Source organism: Mus pahari, chromosome 5 (genome assembly GCF_900095145.1).
Source record: "Mus pahari chromosome 5, PAHARI_EIJ_v1.1, whole genome shotgun sequence".
NCBI lineage: Eukaryota > Metazoa > Chordata > Mammalia > Rodentia > Muridae > Mus > Mus pahari.
The window spans coordinates 23,152,642-23,180,426 of NC_034594.1; the positions used below are offsets into that span (position 1 = coordinate 23,152,642).

The 27,785-nt window shown below is 42.5% G+C and overlaps 1 long non-coding RNA gene across 4 annotated transcripts in view; it reads right to left on the bottom strand.

Moving 5' to 3' along the window:
* LOC110322466 overlaps positions 1–27,785 on the bottom strand; it is a 46,088-nt gene that overhangs the window by 11,945 nt on the left and 6,358 nt on the right. For 2 of the 4 annotated variants that reach the window (XR_003843921.1, XR_002380568.2), the window contains exon 2: positions 6,009–6,171. This is a non-coding gene — a long non-coding RNA (uncharacterized LOC110322466). Of the gene's footprint in view, positions 1–6,008; positions 6,172–7,092; positions 7,203–12,794; positions 12,855–27,785 lie in introns of those variants that run through there. The other 2 variants (XR_003843920.1, XR_003843919.1) reach the window with 2 other exon arrangements.

Below are 27,785 nucleotides of genomic sequence, written 5' to 3' on the forward strand. Positions count from 1 at the left end.
TAGATCCTTGGACTTCCATTCACAGCTACTACTGAACCATTGTTGGGATTTGGACTGCAGACTGTAAGTCATCAATAAATTCCTTTACTACATAGAGACTATCTGTAAGTTCTGTGACTCTAGAGAACCCTGACTAATACAGAAGTATAGCCTGCCCTGTATACCTCCCAGACTCTTAGCTTGCCATCTCTATGTTCACCCCTTCCTGTTGGATCTACCGTCCGATTGCAAGTCCCAGTTTTGTCTCTAACCTTACCTCGTTCCCTCAACGCTCCCAAAGTCATCGACCTTTCCACCTGGACCCTCTCCCACTCCTCCATATGCCTTTCTCCATCTATTGTCTGGCAAAGGGTATCTTTCTCCTCCTCAGTCAGTACCTTCTGTTCTCACCCTACCAGACCATACGTTTGCACCACCTGCTTGTGCTTTGCTCTGTAGGTTTCAAACAGAACTCATCCTTACAATGGCATAGAAAATGAAGGCTATGCGCACCTACTGTGTGCAATCCATTCTGCTAGATGGGAGGGCGCCATTGCTTTAAAAAAAAAATTCATTATTTTTTAAGTCAGATGTGGTGTTGTCAATTCAGGATACCAACTTCTAGGGAAGTGGAGGCTGCGGTGAGAGAATCTCCAGAGTACAATAGTCAGAGGAATTCAGTGACATCGGGAAGCCACTCACAAAAGCCTCTGGGAATTATTAGTGAGGAAGGAAGGTCTCTTGAAATCCAGCAAATGGTCTCAGAGGAGAGCAATGCACCCAGTCACAATCGGGTGAGACTTAACCTCCTCGGAATGGGACCTGAAAGATGATGCCTGACGTGGGATTGGAAGTGAAAATGGAAAGAATGCATAACCGAGAGCCACTTACTCATGGCAGGCTAGAGGGAAATGGTGAGCGACACCTGACTGGGAGACTGACAGACCATCCCATGGCTTGCATGAGTGCATGTATTAAATGAAAAAGTGCTGATCCATCTTTTGCATAAGTTACCAGTGGGCAACTAGGCTTGTTCTCCTAAACATCCTTCTGTGCATGCAGCTGAAAGAAACCCCCAACTTCCTAGCTCTAGATAGCTCTCTCCTCCAACACACATCAGTCAACTTCCCCAGAAGACACTCAGGAAATGAGACACCTGGCACAATCTTCAAAAAGTCTTTGCAGCCTCTGGGGTACCATTTGGCTACCCTAAATGATCACTGACATGTTCCAAATTAAGTTAATGCATCTGCTAGAGTTATTTTTCCCACAAATCACACCAAAAATCGTGCAGATTCCTTCTCAGAAGGCCACTTGTCCACTCAGAGACCAGGCTGGGGGTTCAGAAGGGAGACCAGAGTGAGGTGAATTTGTCTCCTGGGGACTGAACCTGTGACCTCATTAGCACAGAGTTCTAATCAACTGAGCCACCAGGCACATTCCCCACTGAAGGCACCATGGTGGTAATTTGCTACATGTTAATTCTAAGATTAACCACAGATGAGGAGCAATCCTAGGGGGGCAAAATGAGAGATTTGTTAATTCTTTGGGAAAGATTTAGGTCATCAGTTTTTGAACTCTTTAATTTCAAAATATAATTCTATAATCTTGAAATTATGCCTATCATAGTCTATACCTTCATGATTTTTTTTAAATCGCTGTCTACATCACAAGAACAAAGCAAATGGTATTATTACCCCTGCAACTGCAAAATACCACCCAAGTTCTTGTTTATAGATTCCTCTGTTTCAAGCCCAACACAGAAGGAACGGGAGTCACGCTGAGTTGAAAATGGCTTTCCAAAAGCTCGAGATCTGCACCCCATCACTGCCACCAAAATGTAAGTCCTGAAGAGATGATCCTCCCTCCCACAAGAAAAAGGGAAGTGTTACAGACCTGTCCCAAGACTGGAGGAGCTTAGCTACTCCTCTCTTCCTTCTCTCTTAACCAGCCTTGAAAAGTCAGTGTTAAAAACAGTGAGTTGGTATGGAATATTGTTTTGACACTGACTTGGTATCCTGTACTCAAATTCCTATGAATATTCTGCCTGCTTCCCAACGCTGAGAACAATTTCCGCTCTAAGGCTACATTAAACATTCAAGCCATTTCAACTTTAGCTGCTCCCACCCTCACTGTGACTTTGAACTTGATATGGCTTAGTTAGAAGCCAGAGCAACTGTTTCAAAATATTAATAAAGATGGGCTCTGGTCTAGACTTTGTAATTTTGTAGGGGGACCTCTGTGAAGGCATCGTGGGAATGGCCAGTTGGAGTGTGTCCACACTAACTTCTTTATGGGAAGCAAGCTGGAAACCCCGCTGTCCTCTGGAGAGATTTGTCCATGGAGAAACCCAAGCTTCACACTTGCACATTGGATCTTCTGTCCTAGGAACTTAAAGCAATGATTTAACAACCCTGGCCTGGCTGAGCATGCTATTCAATGGCAAAGCAAGCCCTGGGTTCAAGTGTCTACATAAAAACACCTTGACATGCATACCAAGGCATGTCTGTTGTAACAGATGCCTCCCACAGTTGGTAACACCCAGCCTGGCATTGAGGGAGCATCCTGGGTTTGGTCCTGATCATTAGAGGGTCATAGGAAAGTTAAGTCTCCTGTGTCAGCTGTCAGTTTTATCATCAGTAAAAACGATGGCAATTATGATTACCACAAAGTAGGGCTGTTGTGCTCCAGAAATGCACATAAAATTATTTAGCTCAAGACTGAAGCAGTACTGAGGAACTCATTCAAATGTAAGTTAGGACCGCAGATACCCCAGAGCACTCATCTGGTTTGTAAGAGACCCTGTGTTTGATTTCAGCACCACAGAAACCAAGAATTGAACGGTAGCATCCTATCTACTATCTGCCTCGCTTGAGCAAAGAATCCCCATTTGGGTGTAATCTGTTCCATTTCAAATATCCCAGGCTTTATAAAGCCACAACAACAAAAGTTAAATATATACTACATTCTACATCCACAAGGAAAATACTAACGATTAAACCGAACACAACCCAGCTTAAATAGCATGCTCTGATTCACATAGCTAAGAAGCAGAAGCCTAAAATGAAAATAGCTAGCCCTGATTTCCAAATTAATGCCTATAAAAAATGTTTTCATACCAAATGCGTTCTAAAACAGCACAGTGAAACTTTCCAAATTAGCGTGAGCCAAATAGATGACCTTTCTCTCTACAGTGTACCCAATTCTTAACCAACCTAAAGGTTTGAAGGAATTTCAAAAATGTATAAAAATGTTATCTGTCTATTCAAATAATCAAGCTAAGGACATTTTTATCTGAAAATACAATCTGAGATAACCTCATTTTATAGTCAAGAAACTCTCTTAACGTATTCAGTGAGCTGCAGTTTTAAACAACTCAAGTTCAAGCTGACAGCCAGAAACTAAATAAACAGAAACTAACCTGCTGGGTCTTATCCCTCTTACAGTCCCGGGCACAGTCGCTGTAATCCGCAGGGGGACGGCTGGTTCAGTAAAATAAATAGTTTTCATTTCCTCTCTCTATTTCCTGAAAACCACACCAATGCGCTCATCAGTGGCTCGCTCTTAGGGCGTGGTAAGCCATCTCCTCATCTTACTTAGGAGACAGGGTTTAATGTTTATTTGTAACAAAATGGAGGAAAGATGGTGGGCGCTCGATGTTTTGATGTGCTGAATCCTAATTGCTTCCCATTCTCTATCACCGGCAAGGTAGTGTTCCTAAGAGATCTCAACCTTCAAATACTGCCTATCATGTTCCGGTATTTGATTCTTTTCATGCAATGATACTGTGTGGTTAAGGATGAGAGACAGGGAGTGTTCTACTTAGTGATGATTGGACCATGAAGAAGCAAACATTCAGAGATCAACTCCCCAAGAGAAAAACAAATAAATAAAATACATTATGTGAGGTGGAAGCATGGTATTCATCACAAACATTCAACAGGATTGGTAATTCAGTAACACCGTTATCTTATTAATATTTGAAGGGGAGATGGTTAGAGCTCTTAGACTTTAGCCTTCAGTCAGAATCTTTCAACTTGCTACCATTTCCTAAGTGAGCCAGGATGTTTAGAGGCACCAGAGCACGAGAATCTCACGTTAAGGTTTTAACAGCCATAAGGGTCCGGACTGGAGAGATGGCTCAGCAATTAAGAGTGTGACTGTTCCTCCAGAGGTCCCAAGTTCAATTCCCAACAACCACATGGTAGCTCACAACCATCTGTAGTGGGATCCGAAGCCCTATTCTGGTGTGTCTGAAGACAGCAACAGTGTACTCACATATATAAAATAAAATAAATAAATCTTAAAAAAGTAAAAATAAAAAAAAAAACTTAAGGGTCACAGGCAGGAGTTGAAGGTACCACTGTTCTTTACCAATGGACATTGGTCTCTGGGGCTAAGTAGGAGATGGGAATCACCCAGCTTCAACAGTAGAGGAGACCTACAGCCTCACTGAAATACAAGCAAGAGAGTCATACAAAGTGCTGCCGTGAAACCAAATGTGGTAGTGCATGCTTGTGATCCCTAGTAGTTAGGAGTCTGATGCGAGAGAACCGCATGAGCCCAAGAGTTTAAGGCTGCAGAACAGCAGAGTGTAATAAAGATACTAACCCTCTTTCTGGACAATTGGGCAATCAACTATCATTTTGAGCCTTGGCTTCTTTCTTTCAGGTAGGGGAGATGGTGATGGTGGTGATATGTATTGGAAGTAGCAGTAGCAGTGATGGTAGTAATGGTGATGGTAATAGTGTTGGTGGTAGTGATAGTAAGGATCCTGAAGGTTGTAATAGTTGTGGTAGTTATGAATGTGGTAGTAATGTTGATGGTGATAATGGTGTTGGAATTAGTAGTATCTGTGCTGGCAGTGACAGTAATAGTGATATTGGTGATGGTAGTGGTGTTGGAGGTGTTCATGTTGGTGATCATGATGGTAGTGGTAACACTATGAAGTCAGCGGTAATGGTGACCTTGTTAAGGGTAGTGGTGGTGGTGGTGGTGGTGGTGGTGGTGGTGGTGGTGGTGATAATGGTATGGGTGGTAATAATGGCACCAGAGATGGTGATTGGGTGCAATGGTCTTGATGAGCATGGCGATGTTTGTAAATAGTGACAATACAACTTTATCACTAGTGGGGAAGCAAGCCTCCTCATGACCTACAAACTCCAAAAAGATAAACTGAAGACTTCAGCTTCAGAAAGCCTTTCTCGTGCTTAATTCCTATTCATCAGATATTAAGGTAATCACAGCTCTGTTGTTCTTGAAGATTTGTTTTACTTTTAGAGATATGTCTGTCTCTGTGTCTGTCTCTGGGTGCATCTGTCAGTGTCTGTGTACCTGCATGTGTCTTGTATGAGATGTCTATGTCTGTCTGGCTGTGCCAATTTCAGTCTCTCTGTCTGTCTCTGTATCTTGTTGTGTCTGTCTCTGTGTCTGTGTCTGTGTCTGTGTCGGTGTCTGTGTGTCTGTGTACCTCTGTCTATCTCTGGGTTTGTGTCTGAGTCTCTGTGCATAAATGTAGATAACCGTGGAGGTCAGAAATACAGGCAGTTGTGATCCACCCAATATGAGTGCTGGGAACCAAGCTTGGATCCTCTGAAAGAGTAAGTGCTCTTAATTTCTGAGCCACCTCTCTAACCCCAATATGTTATTATCGATTATGATTTGAAGGACACTTTCAAAAGGATAGAAAAACAAAGCAGAAATCAAGTCAATACTTCATGATGTATCTTTCTTCATGCATATTTTTTTTTAATTCTTAGCTATTACTTTCATCATAATCATTGTCACTGAAAGCATTTCAAAGTACAAGGAGTCCTTGAAGATGCTATACTGTAAGCTCCCAAGGACAGAGGAGTTCAGTTCATAGAGAGTCATGTAGAGCCATGTGACAACACTCTTCTAGCAATGTCAGAACTGTCTGGGGGAGTTGAAGTTCAGACTTACAGCACTCGTTATGATAATAAAGAGTATGCTTTATAGACTAGTGATATTTACTGGATAAGGGGAGAAACATGGCACAGTTCACTTACATTTCTCTTCTTTCTTCTAGGTTCATTGTAACAAAGAATGTCTAAAGTCTCTTTAAAGTTAAGAGTGGCCATGTTGACTCAGGAAATATGAGCAGAAGGGGCAGCTGTCTTCAGTAGGTGGAATTACCAGGACCCAGGGCAATATTCACCGAGTTCCTTCTCCCTGTGGTGAAAGAAGAAGCAGGTAAAGAAGGAGCCTCCATTACTCCAGAAATCTAAATCTCAATGGTAATCAGACCTATTTCTGATCCACAGTAGGCTCATGGGGTGAGAATTAAAGTCCCGATATATTAAGCCATTGAGATTTGGGTGGTAAACCACAGCTTTCCATATCCTAACAGACAGCAATGGCCCAAATAAGTGTGTTTGAAGTTACTTGTGGTCACAAAGAAAAGACGAAATCTACATTTCTCTCAACAATAAACAAAGTTTTCTGAGACTTTAATTCCTTTCCAGAGAAGGTCTATTTCAGAGTAAAAGTGCCTACAAAATGGGAGGGGCTGGTATCACAACTGGTAAGGGATGGAAAAACCATTTTGATGCACATACACACACACACACACACACACACACACACCAGTAATTCTATCTGAATTTAGGGATCTCTTCAAGTCCTGCTTTACTTTAAACAATAAAGTATCCTCTCCCTGTGAAGCAAGCAGACAGGCCCAGCCAGAGCTGCCCATTTAAACACACACTGCTCAAAGTGTCAGCCACCTTTAACAGACTTTTTTTTTTTTTTCCAGAAAACCAGATCTCCTCAAAGCCAGTACCTCGAACTATGTGAACTGGAGCAGTAGATGAGAAAAATCCCATCTGAGCCTGCCCTCCCATCCCCCACCCAAGCTCCATCCCCAACAGCGCTGGAGCTGGGTTTGAAAACCTTAGTGCGTGCAAAGCACAGAGGCTCTTTGAAGGCCTGGCCCAGCCTTATTTGTGAGTTGAAGACTTACTGGGTCTTGCCAAGAACAACAGGGAGGGGAGAAAAGAGATGGTTTTCTTTTTCTCTGAACTTGGAAAATAAGTATAAACCTCCTGTTTTCTACCAGGCTGAATGGCTCCAATTTTCCACAATGGAGCTGACCTCTCAGTGGCCACTGCCTTCATCGGATCCAAGTGGCTCCTTAATGGTCATCATCTTCATTCCCAAATGAATCACATGGTTGCCACGGCCAAAGGAGATGTCCCAGCTTCCTACAAAGAGGCATCAGGTCTTGAACAGTTTTCAGGAACATTGTCAAAACACAATAAAGTGAATGGCATGTGTGTGCTTTGACACACTACAAGGGGCATTATTCCATCCATGCCAGGCCTCTACCATGTCTAGCTTGTGCAGTCTCTACTTGAGCAAGAACAGAAGAAGTATGTACTTGCCAGATATATACCCAGTACAAAATCCTGAAAGAAAAATACCTTTGAGTTGGGTTCTATTATATCTGAGAATGCAGAGTGAGGTTGAGAACTCAGTGGTTCACCTGGAGTGGTGAACCACTCCATATATTCAGTGGTGGTTGCAGAGCCTGTGTTATAAACACAACATACACACAGCAGCTACTCCTATCTGTGTCTTCCAGCTTCAGGCATGTTTGATTTTTTTTTTTTTAATGGCCGTGGTGTTGTTATCTTGTTACGCTCCATCCAATGACAGAATTCCAAAGGTAAACAAGGGAGAGAGCATTTGTTTGACTCACTCTCTCACAGGTCTCAGGCTAATGTCAGAAACATCACGGTGGAAGGACAGAACAGAACACAAAGCTGTTTGGCTCATGGTAGACAGGATGAGCTGGGCAGAGGTGGGACAAGAAGATAAGGAAAGAAGGGAGGAAGGAGGAAAAGGAGGAGGAGGAGGAAGAAGAGGAGGAAGAAGAGGAAGAGGAGAAGGAGGAGAAGGAGAGGAATAGGAAAAGGAAGAAGGGAAGAAGGAGGAGGATGAGGAGAGGAGGAGGAGGAGAAAGGGGGAAGTGCCGAAGATAAGATATATCTTTCAAGTACGCATGCCTATGACCTACTCCTTCCCACCAGCCCTCACACAGTAGTAAAACATTCAATATAATGACATCGAAGCTCTCATGATTCAATGACATTTCAAGAGACCACCAACTTGGAACTAAGTCTTCAACACAGACATGTTTTGAGGGACACTTTACATACAAGCCTCCACAACCATCAACCAAACTGTTGAGAAGACTATACTAAACTTTCTGTCACTATCGACTGGGCAGAAATCTCAACTGAGAGCTTGCATTCAAGTTTGCCAAGTAAAGTAGGATTTGAAGAAACAAAGGGAGAAAAGAAAACCCACAATGTCTATGACCATGGGGAAGAGAGAGCCACCTGGGCAACCACAGAAAAGTGGCTTCTAATTGAATCCAGTTGACAAGTTAATGCAAACTGGATGAGAGGTAGCTGTCCAGTGGGGTATGTGGGCTTGAATTTATCTGTAGCTTAGAATTTTCAAAATAAACCACCATGAATGAACATGACGTACTACATCCACAAAAGCAAAGAGAACAGAGATGCAAGATAGGTCATAGCTAAAGATAGCCAAAAGATGCTTAAGGTATATGGAGAGGGAAATAGAGTATGAGGCAGAGAAGAAATTTCAGCAAAATCACGACGAAGAAAGGAAGCATGGTGGTAGGAAGAACAGTATCAGAAGAGTAGATTGCTTTTAAGGGAAGAGAAGAATTTGAGCAGTGCATCAGTTGTGTTTCTACTCCTATGTTAAAAGCACCAAGAAAAGCCACCTATAAAAGGAAGGGTTGTTGGTTTGGGCTTGCAGTTCAGGAAGGATCAATCTGTCACCATCACTGCAGGGAAGCATGGTAGCAGGCACCAGGCATGGCAGCAGGAACAGCTGAGAGTTCATATAGTGAACCACAAACAGGAAACAGAGAGAGCCAACTTGGAAAGGCATAAGTCTTGTAAACCTCCAAGCTCACCCCAAGTGACACATTTCCTCCAGCAAGGATACACATGCTAAGTCTCCCCAAATACCCAGCAACTGGGGACCCGATATTCAAATCTCCAGACCAAGGATGACTTTGCATTCAAACCACCACTAAGGAGGAGGAAGAATCTGGGAGATCTCTACCAATCGGAAATAATTCTGTACAAAGTCAATAAGTACTGGTTACTTAGAAAACACGCTGAAATGAACATCAGAGGCAAAAGAAGAATCAGCACAGACTGCATCATTTGAGCCAGTGCTGATAAATACATTATCTCTTCTCAAAGCCCAGCACAACTCAGAGAACGTAAAGCCCTTTATTATTCAAAACGCATGTAGATTTCTAAATAAATAAATAAAAGGGTTGGGTTTTTTTTTGTAAACCTCTAGATTTTGATTAAAGCCTTTCCATTTATTTTCCTACCCCCAAAGCTCACATTCATCTCAAATCCTCACAAAAGATGTTCCCAATCTGTTCCATGACTTTGCAAAAGGCATAGGGGCTGTGCCCACATCTCTCCATGCTATTCTTTGATTTCGACGTAGCTGCCTGGACCCTGCCATTCTTGTTTCAAATTTTAGCCCTTCCGAATCTGTTTCCTGAGTTGATTGGTTCCCTCCATCTCACAAGAATTTTTAGCTGAATGTACCAATCACTTTAAACAAAATGGGCCAGCCCATTTAAGCATAGGATGCACAATGTATCTTTCTCAGAATCAATTAATGTTTGCTACTTCCTCATAGGAGTTATTGACCACACAGCTGCTCTTCAGACCTGCTTCTGCCATACATTCATTTCTATACTCCCAACCCATAAATTCTAAAGTTTGAGAGATAATTTCATGCAGTGAATTGCACCTCTGAAAAAGAACATTTACTTGTCAACTGAACCAATTCTTGTCACCAACAAAGTCTTGCTGGATCACAGCACACCAAAAAGAGAAAATTTGTGCTTTAATATTGTGAGAACAATTAGTGAAAGAAAGAAAGAAAGAAAGAAAGAAAGAAAGAAAGAAAGAAAGAAAGAAAGAAAGAAAGGAAGGAAGGAAGGAAGGAAGAAAGGAAGGAAGGAAGGAAGAAATGAAAGAAGGAAGAATGGAAGGAAGAAAAGAAGAGAAAGAAAGAGAAAATTACATTTTCATAGTTAGAATGATAACTTTTCTAGCCCCAAAGTAGAAATACTGATAACCAAAACTGTCCTGGACAACCTTTGTAATACTGTGGACACATTTCTCAAATATCATCTAGAGAAGAATCTAGAATTCTGATCTTCAGGTTTTCATTGAATAAGAACACAGTGATATAACATCTGTAGACAAACTGTTTCCTATTTTCTTTGCACAACTGCTCAAGAATTCACATAAACAGTGAAATGCTTTCATGAGACATAAGAAAACACTCCCTGAATATTTCCCAGGCTGAGTGACCAAACCGAAGGACGTCCTTCCTACTGTGCAAATATATAAACCTCTCTGAGCTGGTACCCCGCACCCAAGCCCTGATTAGTAATACCCCATCTGAACAGGATGAGGAACCGGTTTCAAAATCAAACAACTGAGAATGAGCAGTGGGGAACGCAGCCTTAGGGCTGGGAAGCATTTCCCAAAGCACCACACAAGAGCATCATCGACCTTGTCCCGTTTCTCTCTGTACCATCTCACTTGTTGGCTGCAGATCAATGCTGAGTCGCTGCAAATGGTACCTACTTTTGACTTACAGGGCGAGCGGGTTTTCTACAGTGCTTCTTTGTGTTACTTTCCCCCAGTATCATACTTCGGTATTAACTATACATGTGCATGTCTGCAAAAAGGCATGCTGGAGTCTGCAGGGGGGCAGCACAAATTTGTACCAGCTAGCACAAATGGATATCACTCTTCCTTCTTTGATGGCTTTATCAACAACAGACAGACCCGTTGAGTTTTCAATATGGATACTCCTAGGTAGAAAACTGAATACAAGTCCCCAAACCACAATGGATCTGCAGGCTGGCCAGGAACGGAGCTGTGCACTGGCAAGCTCCAAAGAAACAAAAGGAATCAGATCCCCCAACTGTGGACAGCCACTTCAGATTGCCACCAGTAGAGACACAATAGCATCAAAAATCGACAATATAGTTTTCACTCCTTTGAAAAATGACTGACTACAGACTGGAGAGATGGCTCAGTGGTTATAGCTCCTCTTCCAGAGGAACAGAGTTCAGCTCCCAGCACCGTGTCCCACCGCTCACAACTACTTGTACCTCTAGTTCCTGGAAATCCAATGTCCTCTCCTGTTCTCCACACGTATGTGATACTCACACAGATATACCCACAGACACACACACGTGTACACAGTACCTACATAGAAACAGAAAATAATAAAAGTAGATTTTTACAGGGTGTGGTGGCCCATGACTGTAAGTAATCCCAGCATTCTGGAGGCAGGAAAAGATAGAGACATCTGTGACTTTCAGGCTAGCTTGGTCTACACAGTAAGTTCTAGGCTCTGGGTCCCAACAGAACTGAAATCTACAAATTGAAACTTCTGCTCCTCAACTTGCTGTGGACTCAGAGCCCGTGTATTGTTCTGCCAGAAAAAAAACAGTGCACGGTGCCAATTAGCAAAGTGCTAAAGGGAAAATGGAGGCAAGGTATATTTCTGGTTTTGACAGTGCTACAGGGGCAAGAAAAGTCATAGTCTTTGAGGGTAGAGGTATATATACATATCCATTCTGTTTCAGTCATTGCTGAATTTTAGTTCATAATTTTAGGGGAATGAGGGTATTAGAGCTGGAAATCAGGACTTCACATACACCAGATAAGGACAATACCATTGATGTGTGTCCCTAATCTATATTGCAATCCTGAAGTCATTCTATCTATCTATCTATCTATCTATCTATCTATCTATCTATCTATCTATCTATCTATCTACCCACCTACCTATCCATCTATCCATCATCTAGCTATCATCTATTTATCTATGTCTGTGTGCATGTATCTATCTCTGTGTCTGTCTGTCTGTCTGTCTGTCTGTCTGTGTCTGTCTTCCTGACAAATCATCTTCCCAAGAGCCTGAACTCAGAAGCCATCACCTCCTGTTACACTGAGATTTGATCTCTCCAGAATATAAAACAGAGGTTTAGTTAGGAAAAGACAGAAGAATGGTTGGTATCTGGAGTGCAGCATGCATGTAAGTCTAATCCACACACTCAGCTAAAACATGAATATGACATATTACAGGGGCTCTAAAACAATCCAAGGGAATCTTTCAAATGATTCTCTCAAGACTGCGGCACAATGGGGTCCCACTGGCTCTGAAGTCTGGGTCTACATGATAACACAATAATTAAATGTAAGGTGAGAAGATTCCAGAGCCTTCTAGAAGTTGGAGCAGCACTATGCCCAATATGTAGAAATGCAGTAACAGCCTCTAGACTAAGCCTGCTCATGATCGCTGGAAGAACATTCTATATGAGGAGAGTGGGTGCATCTAGCTGGCCACATCACCAAAGCCTGCAGAGGCATGAGCAGCTCTCTCAGAGGAATAACAAAACTCCCAGGCCGCTTCTGTCATTCTCTGAGTGCCCCTCCGAGGAATGAGGAATTCTTTCTGACCTCTGAGGTTGAAATACCATGTGGAATCTTTCGGAATCTATCAAAAGCCTGGCATCCGCGCACAACCCCAGAGCCTCTGAATTCAAAACAGGACCATTTCCTGGCTCAGAACTCTAGCCCCAAATTCCTTAGGCTCAGAACTGATGGGAAAACAGATCCTTCGAGTTCTTCTGATTTGGAAATCATTCAGACTGACAACAGATAGGAAATTGACAAGGAGATCTGAAATCTTCCACTTACATTGTCCTTGTTTGTTCTGTGTGGTAGAGAACATCACACACTTAACCTTGATTTTCTCACTTCTTCCAGCTGAAAACAAAACCCACAATGTGAGTTAAAGTAGTGTGTGTGTGTGTGTGTGTGTGTGTGTGTGTGTGTGTGTGTGTAAGAGAGAGAGAGAAAGAGAGGGGGGAGGGAGGGAGGGGAGAGGACTGTTGTGTTTGCTGTACCACATGGGCATTGTAAAGGAGTTGTACAATTTTAGGTGTCTTTTCTCCCAATCACATTTCTACACAATTTGTACACCATTCAGCTAAATGACCTCACCTGTGTTCCACACAGAACCTTCCCAGGAACAGCCCAAGAAGGAATGCAGCCACACAGAATAAAAGCAGACGGTGTTGGCTGATTGAGGATATAGCAGGAAGGGTATATAAAGTTCCCTCCAACACTGAACTCCAAAATGCCCAAGCTGGAAAGGACACCTGAGGTCATCAAACTATCTTTTCTTTATGCAAAGGAGGCTCACAGAGAGTGGTATGGCTTACCTAGTCCTTACAAAAGCCAATTCTTGAGGTTTCCTAGAGTAAAAGTTTTTCCACTAGCAAAGAATCTGTCCTAGCTACTGATAGGAGTTAAGCATTCTCTGCAAAAGGATAAATACTCACATTCACACTCACACACACACTCACACACACACACACACTCACACACACACACACTCACACACACACACACACACACACACTTGCATGCATGCACACAATTGTGTATCAATTCGGGGGTTTCTCAGAGCCCCTAAACCTCATCTTTTAATGCTTAACAGATCCACGGCCCCCAAGTTAAGAAATTCTGCCTGCCACAGAGCAAGCGGCTTTTCTTTTTTCAAAACTTACCAACTCTGTAATATACTCTAGTCCTAATTGTGTGATCTATAAAATTCTGAGGGAAAGCAATTTCAACAACTCAGAAAGATGATTTAATCCCTAATCAATATTTCCATATTTTTAACATGTGTCAAGGAAAAGAAAATGTTCAGAAGAAATTGAAACCTATACATATTTCACTAGCGATTTCACATATGGACCTGGAATATCTTTTTTCTCCTAATATGGAAATGGCTCAGCAGTATTTAAATGACTCCTTATTCCAAGTCATATAAATATGCACCAGATGTATCTTTTGTAAATGTTATGTTTTTCAAGTTCTCAGCATTTGCAAGTAGTTGAGAGCTATGTCAAGCATGCTTTAATGGGGCATAAAAGTGTATTGTATTCAAAGAGATAGCACCGCTTTGTAATGGGGAGAAATACAAATGTTGTCGATGGATACATTTCCACTTATTGATTTATGCTACACAGCAGAATGTTCTGTATTCTTTACCCACAAGTTCCCTATCAGTTAAAATCTAGCCACATATAAAAAAGCCATGCCTACATGAATGGATTCTCTAGATGACAGAAAATTCCAAACCCAGAATCAGCTCTACCTCACACCTAGATTTAACAGATAAGAAAAGCTGGACCCAGAGAGTGTTACATTGAGGTGACCACGGTGCTGAGCCACGGAGAGAGGCGGTGCAGGAACCCATAGTCCCTGAATATGAGGGGCCTCCCTGTGCTCTTTACTGTAGCCGCCTCTGAGCTGCACAATGAAACAAACAAAACCAGAAGTAAAGCATATATCACGCATTGATTCTCTGAAACAAGTGTGATCTATGTTTTCCAAAATGCTGAAATGTCTTATGGGAATTAAGAGCAGGAAGTAAAATGTCAGTGGTCAGCATTAATGATTTTCAAAGGATATTGTAATGCCTTCTCTGATATAAAATTTATCTGACTCGAGATGTGCTTTTTCAATGAGACTATGCAAGATTCCAGTAAACTCTTCTCTGAATATATTATATATATATATATATATATATATAATATATTCAGAGAATATTATATATATTCAGAGAATATTATAAATATATATATACTATTATATATCTCAAAATATTACATATATTCAGATATATATATATAATAGTTAAATATTTCAACTCCCACAGTAACCACCTTGAAAACGTTTTCAGTTTTTGTCCTTTTATAAATGACAGTTACAAAGGATGATACCTCTTTTTGTAAAACATTTTTTTCTTTTTGTTAAGGAAAGAACAAGTCCTCTTCTCCAGGAGGCTCGAGAATCTCTAAAAGAACAAGGCACCCCTCTGCCACATTTCAACCGCTACAAACTCTCACCCACTTCATTTCTTCACCATACACTACCTCAAATTCTTCCTCGGAAAGAGATAGAATATTTAATAATGGACCAAGTGGCGAATCATCGTTCTCTGAAACCCAAGCAACTTATCACTTTGACCTTTACAAATACATCTTGCCCTTCTGAGCCCAGCAGCCTCGGTGAAAGTCTCATGTAACGCAAAGTCATAACTGAAGTTTTTGCATACTGTATGTCCCTGTCACCACGAGTGGAGGATCCTTGCTTCACAGAGATCCAAAGGTGAACATATGTCCTCTCCGGCTCCAGATGAAAGTACATATTCTCTCTTCCTAACCAGTTTTGCACACACGATCATCACCTGAACCAGCAGTCCATAGTCCTTATTCCCTCCAGAGAGGGACTGTAGGTAAGGCTAGCTCAGAGCCCACCCTCCATGGATACTGGGTGGGTCGGAAACACTGTCACTGTCTCCCAGGCAATGTCATGGATGTTTGGATAGTGTTCCTTTGTGTGGTAGGTACTGACTGGTCAAAGTGGTGTTATGTGCACTTCCACCAGCAAACCCCAGTGACCCCCCACAACACGGTCCAAGCTCCTGCACCAATAGTCAATGTCATGGTTAGGAGTGTTGTTCTCCATCAGTAAGTGATTTTCCTTCCCAGGGTTTGGGAGACACAGAAGCCAGTACTGTTCCGAGCAGACAGGAAACACAAGAGAGAGTGTAGATGCAACCACGCACTTGCCAAGATGCTTAGCTTAGGTTGCCTTCCTTCTGTGGAAATGCGAGTCCACAGCAGAGTTAACGAGGGAGCCGTCTACTACCCACATTTTCACTGAGGTCTAGGATACAGAGACAGTGCAGATATGAAGGTTTGTGAGACCTTAGGACCATTTGCCACCTTTGTTCTGTTACAAAATGAGGGGAGAAGGCTGAACCCACCAAATGTCCCAGAACTATCTCGTAAACTAACACTGAGGTGTCCTGAAGGGACAGTGTCCAGAAAGCCCCAAGACGCCGAGAGAGATAGAAAGCGGAGACATTCAAGCCCCATCCACCTCCACACAAATCTGGAAAGTAGAAAACAACTGTCATTGAAAGACATTGTCTTTAGCAAACAAGATGCAACTTCAAAACCATAGGGATCCTGTAACATGACTTTGCCAGGTGGCATATCCCTCTGTCCCTCGGCTGATGCATGTATCAATCCCCAAAGTCCACATTGGAAAGAGTCTGAGAAGAGGAATAAGGCACAAGCTTCAATGTCTGAGTCGTTGTAAGGTCTTCGTAAAATATTCTAATTATTAACACCACCATCCATATTGGCTTTATGGTGGCAGAAATTCTTCGAGTCAACCTGCTCACAAATGAGAGAAACTTACTCCGAAGAATTCAACTGTCCTCCTCTAAAAGAAATTGAGCAAGGAATGCTGAGCTCTGGTGTGTTAAGGCACCCTCCATTCCATGCAGAGAGATTCAACATGCAAAAGAAGGGGACAGGAAGGGAGCAGGAGCCAGGTGAAGACCCACACAATTGCCTTCTGCCACATGGCTCTGGCATGTGCTCATGGGCATGGTAATCTGACCCCCTTGGCAAAATGCATATTGAGGGTAACAAGTACAATTCTAGGTAGAGCCAAATGAAGATTCCCCAATGTTGAAAGATCCTGCGGCTTCCTTCTCTGTTCATTGTGAAAACAATGGCCTTAGCTTGGTTTTTTGATTCCCAGGGAGCACAAAGGGAAAATCCTACCCAATTTAAAGGCATGCTAAAGAGATATCTATTGGGAAAAGGAATTTAAACTGAAAAACCTCACATCCATCTGATTGCTATTCCTTCCACCAAGTATTCTCCCTAAGAACACTCTCATGCTAAAATTGATAGCTGGCAATAGTCAGCAAAAACTTCGGTCTTCATAGCATCTCCTACCATCCCCCACCACAAACAGTCCTTGGCATGTCTGAATTGACCCAAAGGCAATATTTTCTCAAGGCCTGCTACTCAGTACTGTAACACCTTTAAAGCATAAGGCTCAGATGAGAATTTAGAAAGAGAAAACAAACCATACCCAATGGTAATGCACTGATCCTTCACAGGAAAAAAATGTATACAAAACTTACTTTAATGACTACAAAAATTGATTTGGCTGTTAGCCAATGTCATTAAACTGCAAACAAACAAACAAATCTACTCCTGGATACCCCTGGTCCTGGGTTGATGGCTAAGACTTGGAGTATAGAGCTGATATACAGGCCAGACCTTCTGAAGAGACGTCTATGAGACTTAAGTCAAACTGCAATTACTCCCAACCCTCACAAGAGTTAGCAAAGCCTGGTTGGTAGTGTTTAGTAAAGAGGGGAGCTTGGAGTGTCCTGGGGAAGGAGAAAAGATGCAGTCTGGGCCACACTCCCCTGAGGGATTTCTTAGTGGATGCAACTTACTTCCTGTCCACAATTGATTTTTCTCGAAGAACCCTCATCACGTAGGGCCTGGAAGTTTCACAAATGAGACTCTCTTGCTACTCCACAACACAATGGCTGCTGCTGTCTGTAGCTCCCAATGTCAGGAGTAGACAGAAGCATTATTTCAGGATGGCTTTTTGTTTGTAATAAAAAGCAACTTATGAAAAATCACAGCACAACGGTTTTTAATGTCTGAGTTTGAGGTTTCCTTTCTCTCTCTCTCTCTTTCTTTCTTTCTTTCTTCCTTCCTTCCTTCCTTCCTTCCTTCCTTTCTTTCTTTCTTTAAGGCTAAGGCTAAAGGCAGCTGATAGTGGCCAGTCCTGATTGGCCAACATCTGTTTCCTTACAGGGACCTTACTTGCCAAGTAGCTGGACAGCAATACCCATTTGGTATTCATGGGAAGTGCTTGCCGAACAATAATGACAATAATTGCCTCTGATTCTTGTGTTTACAACACTGCCAAAGTATCATTAGGGCCTTATTTATAGATAATAATGCTTATTAATCACAAGTATTTGAATTTTGGAATGTATTAGATTAATATTCTTTTGTACCTCAGTTCTGTACTAATGCTGTGAAAGACATTTACTGAATGCAACTCATTGGGAATGCTTATTTTGAGCTGGAAAATAATGTGTGTAATTTGCAGGTGAAAGATAAAGAAATTACATGGCTACCTCACCACAGAGACCAACAGCCAATGGGCAGAATCTGGCCCTACCTCTCAAATGAGAAGGAAAGAAAGTAAAGTAAATATCCCTTCGTTTTTATTAATTTGTATTTATTTATTTTTGTAAATAGTTAGACGGAGACATTCCTGACAATATGTGTGTCATTCTGTTATCTTAAACCTTCTGCGGTGGGATCACTTTAAGAAAAGGCTCTGGGATAAGGAACAGTCATTACTTCCATAAGAACTTCATAGTGCATACATTTTGGGTTGCACTCAATGGGGGGAATGGGGCAGCTAATAAAGACTTACTTGTTACGTGATCCTCTTTATTTACTAATCTCTTTCTATACATTTAATTTCTGTGAAGGCACATATTTAATCTGGTAAGTATTTTTCTATGCTTATGTGTAACTGAAAATAAGAGCCATTAAAAATATCAAAGGAGTATCGCCGTTTTTTTTCCAGGTTCACACAGGTCCGTTAGTATAACAAAAACAACTTTATAAATAAGTAGGCAGTGTTACCGGTTCATGGTCCACTCGGCTCCTCTTTCCTGAAACTGTAACAAAAATGAAATCTGCTGGGTTTTCTTCTCCCCTAGCACACATTTTTATTTACGCTTGCAGTGTTCCTGCTGTGTGTAGCTGAACAGCATTCAGCTTGTTTAATTAGGGGACTGCGAAGCAGAGGGACATGATTTGCCAGTAATTTTTCCGAATGAAAGCAAAGTTTATTAACAAAAAGTCCAGGTGCCCTTTCCTTTAACAATATCCGCAACTAGATACCATTTTAAAAACTGCCTGTAATTAATGTCTACTTATGTTCTTTAGCTAAACCTGTATCCCATGCTACCCTACCGACGACATTAAACACTCTCTAGCCCACTGCCACCCACAATAATTAACCTAGTCCTTTCTCCTGCTCCCAACTTTGTCCTCTACATAAAGTAAGGGGGCCGCACCTTCAAATCTGCCAAAGAAAGCTGCCTCTACAAGAAAAGCTTGGGAGACTTGTTCAACAAATGTCTCCAGGTCAGATCATCCAAGGAGACCCTAACTCATTACATGTAAAACACTAACGTCATTCACAGCTTAATATAAACAATCTTCATGTTCCCAGTTGGGCTCTTTACTATTGAAGCATCCTATGATGTGTGCATAACTCTCCTGAGTCAAAGTAGGTAGGGGACCAGATACCTAACACTTCAGTGAGTAGCCATGGTAAAGACTGGTAAACTGGGCCTCTCAACTCCCTTTATGTAAATAAGGGGTAAATGCCCACAGGCACAAGGATCTCAATTCTGTACAGGGCCGCATGTCCATCTCTGCCGACATTGGATCTCAATTCTGTACAGGGCCGCATGTCCATCCCTGCCGACATTGCTAGAAAGAAGCAACTCGGAATGGCTGACAGACTTAGTCCAAATCTTCCAAATTTACTTATAATAGCTAATTTAGATTGTACAATTTTCACTATGGTTTTTTGTTTGTTTGTTTGTTTCTGATTTTGTTTTTGACTTTTTTGTTTTTGTTTTTAGTAGCAAAGAGGAAGGGGGATAGAAATACCTGAATTCTATGAATAATGAACTCACTTCTCCAATTTATTTTCCTTCTTCAGACATGGCCTGATCATGCCTTTAAAAGATGCTATTCCTTGGATGAGGAAAAATATAGACTTTGAGAGGTTACAGGGTTGTCTTGGGATAACTGGCTGTGTGCCATCATTCTGGAAGGATGGAGGTTGAAGGCCTCATAACCCCTAGGTCTCTCAAAGCCCTACTACACATCTTACCCAGTTGCTTAGAGACTTGGCATGTGAGTAGACAGCTATAGAAGAGAAAATGGGGAGGGAGGGGAAGAGGGAGTGGGGAGAGAAAGAGAGATTAGTCCATGAATTTGAGTTTAAATTTGAAGGCATTGAGAAGATATTTCTTTATGAAAAAAAAAATGGTTTGACAGAGTAACTTAAATTCCACCAACACCCTGCAGTTTTCTACGAGCCTAGTTGGATATAAAACTTGAGATCTGTCAACATTTTATAGTTACCCTGATTTAATAAGCATTTTTCCTTCATTTCTTTTAACTGCCAAATTTTTTAATGAAATGGAATCTTGGTGCCTCCATTCTGGGGGTTTCTTATTTGCTACATTATAGTTCTGTCTGCTTTTAGACCGTGAATGCCAAAGCCTTTATTCTTACAAATCTTTCTACATGTGCAATTTGAGCTTGCCTAACTATTTCTTTACCCACTTCATTAATTAAATTGACAGAAAAGGTTATTTTCCCATGTTGTGGTGAATGACTCTTCAGATGAATTTTTGAATGAGCATTTCACTGTCTTAAGTTAGTACATACCCCCATGTCCTTAGATCACACCACAGCAGCAGCAGACAGAAAACTTTCTTAAAAAAAAAAAAAAAAAAAAAAAAAAAAAAAAAAAAAAAAAGAAAAATAAAAAAAAAAAAAAAAAAAAAAAAAACACAAAAAAAACGAACTCATCTTAAACTTCTAACTAAAGAATTTTTTTTTTACTTCTTCTCTGTCTTTGTTTTATTTTATTTTTTAATTTTTGAATTGTGCTATGGCCATCATTTTAATGTTGGGCTTTTAAAGGTATTAAGAAATAAAATTCAAAAACTTATTAGGTTAAACCAGTTTTTATTTCACACATTTGTCACTAATATTTGGAGGCCACTGATGAACCATAAACTTTTAAGTGCTCTTCCAAATAATCAGCAGTGAATTGCACTGGGGAATCAGTGTCCTCGGGAAGGTATATATTTTGCAAGGCAAATGTACTTTTACATAGGCTTGAAAAGTCAAGATTATTTTATAGTTGCCGCATAAATGAATGAAATTCATGAAAAAAGTTCCTGATCACAGTCTTCAAAACTTTATAAATTTCATTTAGGACCAATACCTCTTGAAAGAGAAAATTCAGGTCCGACATTTCTTTACATTTGGTTGACACAAATGAGCATTTGGACTCCTGCCAATGACTGTCAATTTATTCATTTTGACGGTAATCTTTAACAACAACAACAAAAAAAAGAAGCTTCCAAAAACTGAAGATTCAAGATATCACTTAAAAGAACCAGGTACGTAACATGTCACCTCTATCCAGGCAAATAATTTCAAAGGCAAATACATGCTTCAAATTTGTTTCTTTAACTGTGTTTGACTACAGATCGCCTTTTAATGCACAGAAAGGCCCATAACAATAAGTACATTTAAAATTATTTCTTTACAATGAGGAAAACTAAATAAAATTGATGCTCTTTTTTTTTTCAATATAATAGGAATTAGCTTTTGGTCTAAGACAATAGCATTTAATGTATAAAAAAGACGAAGGTTATATTGCTTTAGATGGAATATTTATATTTTAAATGTGCATTTTTAAAGTATGCTGCCACTTTTATTTTATATAAAACACAATATTTAAGTACATAGCACTTTTAAATGGTCTGTGCTTAAAATAGTACTAGGAATCTATTCTTTTCTTGGGTGTAAACTACCAAAAGCCCAGTTCACATTTGAAAAGAAATTTTGAATTGTTTCAGTATCATACATTCAGTTCCTCTTGTTTTGAGTTGCTGCTATTTATGCATTGTTAATCATAGAACTTCAGTATATTGCACATGGGCATGTTCTATGCAAATATATTCAGTTGGGGTATGTATATATTTTGTTATGTTCTGTACATAAACATCTACCCTTGTGCATATGTATATTTACATCATGTGTAAATATGTGGAGTATATTACCAAACTGTACTATACTTAAGAGGAGGAGGAGCTTAGAAGGACTGCCAAGCAATATTTTAGTTAACTGTTAACTGAGTACATTTTTTTTAATCAAAGTCATTAAATTGTATTTTGGGTTTTGTTTTTCACAGTCCCAAAGGTGGGTGTTGACAGACATGATTATTTCCTGTTTTCCGAAAAGGCCAGTTTTAAAATATTATGTTAACATCTGCTTTAAATAATTAAAAGTGGAACCATCCCCTTTGCATCCACCTTCTCCTAGGAAAGCCTGTGGGCAAAGATCCTGATAAATAATTCAAAGAAAAACTTAACTTTGATTTCACAAACAAAAGCTCATCCACTGAAACACTAACATCCCACCATTAGCATGCTTTGTTAAAATGTGGCTGTCTCTAAATTATCTCATGAAAAGGACTGACTAACATTGTAGCAAGATGCTGGCTGAGGATGGCCTCTTGAGTTAGGTTAGTGTCTGTCACAGTTACTCAGGGGCTTTCTCCAGGACAGGAGGGTCTCAAAGAACTCTGTAGAATCATCTAATAATATGGGGCCTAAGAAATAGATGTATACCATATTTACTCATGATGTAAATATACATATGCACAAGCATACATGTTTATGCAAATAACAAGATCTATACACAACCCAACTGAATACATTTGCATAGAACATGCCCATGTACAATAGCCCAAACTTCGATGACTAACAGTAGCAGCTCCAAAACGGAAGAAAAGGAATCTTACTTATGCTGAAAAATACCAAAGGTAGTTCTTAATTATTAGAAATCATCGGATGCAAATGGTAAGCAGAGGGTAAGTGTAAGCAAGCGTCATGAGGTTTCTCTCTATGATCTTCAGAAATCTAATGTTATAAAAATGCATTTAGTTTCACAGCCCAAAGGAGAAGAAAACCTTTCATGTGTTTATAAATATCCTGTCCTGTCTCCCCTTGAGATGTGAACATACTGGACGGGACACAGGAGGGAAAGGAAAAGAAGTTCCTGGTTAATGATTTAAGAGAGAGGAATTTATTTTGCCTCAACTTTCCTTCAACTAGTCCACTTTTTTTTCTCTCATGTAGAGATAATTGACAGCCCCTGTTTTGTATGAAATTATGGAAATCACAAACTAGAAGAATAGGAAGTCATTATTTCAGAACTGAAAAGAGGTAGGTGTCTTTACTTCCTCCTAAAATTTCCCATTACTGGAAAGGAGCCAGGAAGTTGAAACGTTGCAAGACAGACCATGATTGTGGGCTGCAGCCCTCCTCCCTATTCCTCCAAAATAAAAAACAAAAGCAAAAAAACCTTTTAACAACAGTCCTTAAGACCAAGGCGAGAGAAAACTGCTCCCTCAACTCCCTAAAACATGGCTTCTGAGTGCATGGGCCCTAGGCTAAAGCAAGACCAAGCTGTAAGATGCTGTCTGTTAGCTAGTATTGTCCCTCTAGGCTTTACTTTGGCTCACGTGGAGCCGGCTGTCCATAACAACCCTGGACCACGAAGGACCACAAGGGAGATCTCTGAGGATCTGCAGAGATGACCTAACCGAAAGAGGGAGACATACAGTGGATAGGAAACAAGTCTGGCAGACAGAGGACTCAAAGCTCTGCACTATAGGTACCCACACAGGCGGAAAACGACTAATGTAGAGCATCCTGCTGCGCCTCCTGTCCTGCCTTTCCAAGCCCTGCCCTGGCCTGCCCTGCTCCGCGCTGCCCTGCGCGCGCACGCCTCACTCACACGCACACGCCTTAGCACACGCACACACGTGCTCACGCACACTACTCCCAGCAGTGTCTCTGTCCAGACTCTGGGGCGACGTCCCCCTTTAAGGGGCGACGGCCCTGCCCTTCATTGCGCAGCCCCGCAAGGGAGCAGAGAGGCACGGCGGGCTCTGGAGCGCATGGGCCGCGGCCGAAGAGGCACGAAGGGCAGGTGGCTGAAGGGGTTTTTCAGTGGAGGACGTGCAGTGGCGGGAGGGGACAGCAAGGATCTGGGGGAGGGGGTGTATTCTTGGTGACTCTTTCCCGCAGCTGCAGGGAACTTGCCTTGGGGGGAGGGCTTTAAGTGCCTAGTCGCACAGCCTGGGTTGGGGCTGTGAGTGAGCGAATGGGGGAACCTGGCTGGCACGCGGGCAGTTGAGGTACCCAACACGGCTGGGCACAAGCGCGAGCCCTCTCCGAGCCCGCCTGCAGAGGGCGCCCTCACGGAGGCGACCGCGGGAGGGCCCGCCATCCCCCAGAGCACTAGGGCTAGCTTCTTCCGGAGGGGTCGGGATGGTATGATCACTTTAGTCACCATCTAAGGCCAGGAGACGTCACAGTTCGCAATCCTTTTGCTTTGTTTATGTATTTGCTTGCTTGTTTTCTATGCTCTGCAGCTAGAGGACGCCTGGATGCGGGATGCAGGGAGAGAAAGTCTGCTGGCCAAGTGATTCTGCAGGTTCACATCTCCACTAAGAGCTTGGGAATGGGGGTTGGGGGCCTTTTCTCTCAAAAAGCCTCGAAAGACAAAAGTTTTCTACCACTTGGAGGGACCCAGAAAGATGAAGTATGAACCTTGCTTCATAGGGATGGCCAGAAAGTATTAGAAATCTCGCGGACAAACTGTGCCCATGGCTTTGCTGCCTGTCACCAAACAGGACACAAGCTCTTTCACGAAGCTAAGTGACCTGAGTCTCCCTTAGAAACAGGCTTGGCTTTAGGCTGGAGGAGGAAATGCCCTGTAGACATCGTGCCCCCAACCACGAGGTTTTGGCCACCCTACAATCTTTTTTCATATAAAAAGCGGGAATCACATTCCCAAAAGAACAAGTTCAGGACCTCACAAGGTCATGGATCGAGGCTTGATTGGACCCTGGACTTCTGCAAGAACCAGTGAGCAGATCCAGAGGAAAGTGCCTTGGTAAAGCTGAGACCAGATTTTGTGATACTCAAACCAAAGTAACTGTCCCCAACTCGCTGCAAAAGTTCAACTGAGCTTGAGAGACTGACATCCCTCCCCACCCCACTCCTGGTGCCTCCCCAAGCCAAGTCAAGGCCAGAGGTGTGCAGAAAAATTTTTAGAGACACCCCATCTTATAAATATGAGAATTTCATCAGGCAGCACAGATGACTCAAAGCGTTCCGTTTTTCTGCGATCCAATTTTATTAGGATTTATTCTCATTTGTGTTCAACTTCTCTGGGGAAATAATGCTTTGATTAATGTAATCCTGGCCCAGGATCCGCCTCACGCCCCTCGACCCTCTCCCAAGAGAAAGGGCCTGTTTGACAAACAATAACAGAGGCGCAACTCTTGCAATCTGCCCACACCTTTGGGGATGGCTGGGAAGCGGGTGACACTCTTTCACACCCAACTAGCTAAAAGGCAGTGTGGAAAGGAGGGAAAGAGAGAGGGCTCTGCGGTGACGAACTTTACAGACGCAGAGCTCTAGGTACTTGGGGGAGTAGGGGGAGGGAGTTCATGAGGTAGAGCCCGAGCCTCGGTGTGCGAATGAGTGCGTGGATTCCAGTGCGCGCCTCTCCTCTGCTCTCTGCTCGCTCCCAGTAGCTACTTCTTTGTCCCTCACCACAGGTCTCCACAGCAGAGATCTGCTCGCTGTGGTTGTACAGCTCCTTGACCTCGAGGGTATATACACAGCGCCCACCCGCGGCCCCAAAGCACCTAGAGAGCAGGTCTTACGGGTTAACCAGCCACACCAACCTGAGACGCCCTGCAGTCGTCAACACCCGAGCCAGGAGCCCAGATCCTAGGACCCAATTCAATGGTTTTTCTCATCCATCAATCCAACCATGCATCCATCCATCCTTGCATGCATACACGCATGCATGCATACCATACAAATCCGTGGACAGAAGCGCGGATAGTTCTTCGCCCAGCTACGGGCGAGAACGGGCGCCCCCTTTGCAGCTCTCTTGCCTCCTGCTCAACCAAGACCCCCTCCGCGAGAAGAGAACAGCTCAATTACGGAAAGGAGCAAAGAAACTAATTCCCGGGCTCAAACGCCCTGCCCACCGGAGCTTCTCTGGTCCCCCTTTCTGTAGCGAGTTCCCCACCCCCACGGTCCCCAGCTCAGGGGCGGTCGGGGACGCGCGGCGGTGCTAGGGGTCCTGCCCCGCTCCGCGGGAACAAAGCCCGCCGCGGGAGCTCGTGGCCGCGCTCAGAACGGGTGACAAAGGCAGGCAGGCGGTGCCAAGCTCCAAGGCAGCGCTCTTAAGGCCAGGAGAGGAGGCCCCAAAGATGGGTACAATTTGCACCTAGATTTTTCTGGGCTTCTGTGTGTGTGTGTGTGTGTGTGTGTGTGTGTGTGTGTGTGTGTGTGTGTGTGTGTGTGTGTGTGTGTTTTCTTCCTTGTGTGCCCAAAGACCTGTTGGGTGACTCAGCTTTTATCTATCTGGTCCTGAATCCTCACCAGTCTTGCTGTACTCTCATGCCCACTCCAGGCTCCTCCATCTCGCCCAGCTTTTTCCTCCACCTCATTCCTTTCACCTCGGCCCCTTCTCGCTTTGAGGGTTAGCTTTTTTTTTTCCCTTTTTTTCTTTTCCATGGAAAAGCACTGTTAACCGGATTCTGCGGACCGCTCTACGTTCAAATAACATTCTAAAAGACCTTTCTGGGCAGTCGCTGGCAGAAAAGGGGAAGTAATGGGAGCCTTTTAATTTTATTATGCAAACTGCACTCTAAATAAAATAAAATGCCCTTAGAATGCGTTCGAAGAAAGACAGACTTAGCCCTGAGGCCCAACAGATTCCTGCCGAATTCGGCAAATGTCCCTGCCGGCTCCCACAAATCACATAAATGGTAGGGTCGGAGAGGAGAGAAGGACACCCCACACACACCTTTGAATGGAAGCCCCATTCCACATAAAGAGTGGGAGCTCAAGTCCCCTGGGGGGGGGAGTTCTAATCATGCATTCTAACCCTGATGAGAATTGATGCCAAGACCCCACCAATAAAATCTTACAATGTTTTAATGTGGGGTACTTTTAATGCTGTTTATTCCAAACAAAATTTTACTTGATGGATTTTGTGGAATAAAAATAAGGAGAACATAGTCCTCAGCATTTGACAGTATTGTGCCTTTACTTCTGGGTGATGTGGTGCCCTGGTTTAATACTAAATTAATGTTTGATGTTTATCAACTGCCACTCTGAGTGAGTGATCCACTCCTCGGGGTTCATTAACCAGGGTGCCTGCAGAAATTTTAGGCAGAAAGGTGAATATGAACAGCAGTACTGGACACACAGGAAGTCATTGTGACCAAGGTCAAGTCATTCTAACACCTAGACTTCCATCAAGTAGCTTAGTGGCTGAAACTATATTCTTGCAAACTGGAGTATTAGAAGCATCAACTCTCTGCGAATACGCTTGCTACTGTGTTGCTGTGTTTTGTTTTGTTTTGTTTAGGTGGATAGCAAGCGCTACATTTTCTTGAAAACACCAGTAAAGTAGGGCTGTCCCAGGCAGGCACGGAGTTAGATAGGACCCCAGGGAAGGAGCCCAGCGAAGGAGCCAAGCTGTAGAATGAAGCTCCAGCAGCACGGGAGAGAAAAACGCAGCAGCCATCAGCACGAAATGCCCAAAATGTCCGCTCTACACCAGACACCTCAGACACTAGCTAAGGTCAAATGTCAAAACAAAACAAAACAAAACAACAACAACAACAACAACAACGACAACAAAGGCACTTTTCCATCCCAGCCCTGTTGGTTGGGCCACAGAGAAGATGCTGTAAAACTTAGAAGCAATGCATGGTGGGGGAGGACCTCCAGCAAAGAGTAGCTCCAATCTTTTAGGACCAATGCAAGAATATAAACTCCAGACACCCCTAGTAAAACTCAGTTCATATTTCTGGGCTTTTGTTCTTTATAACACACACACACACACA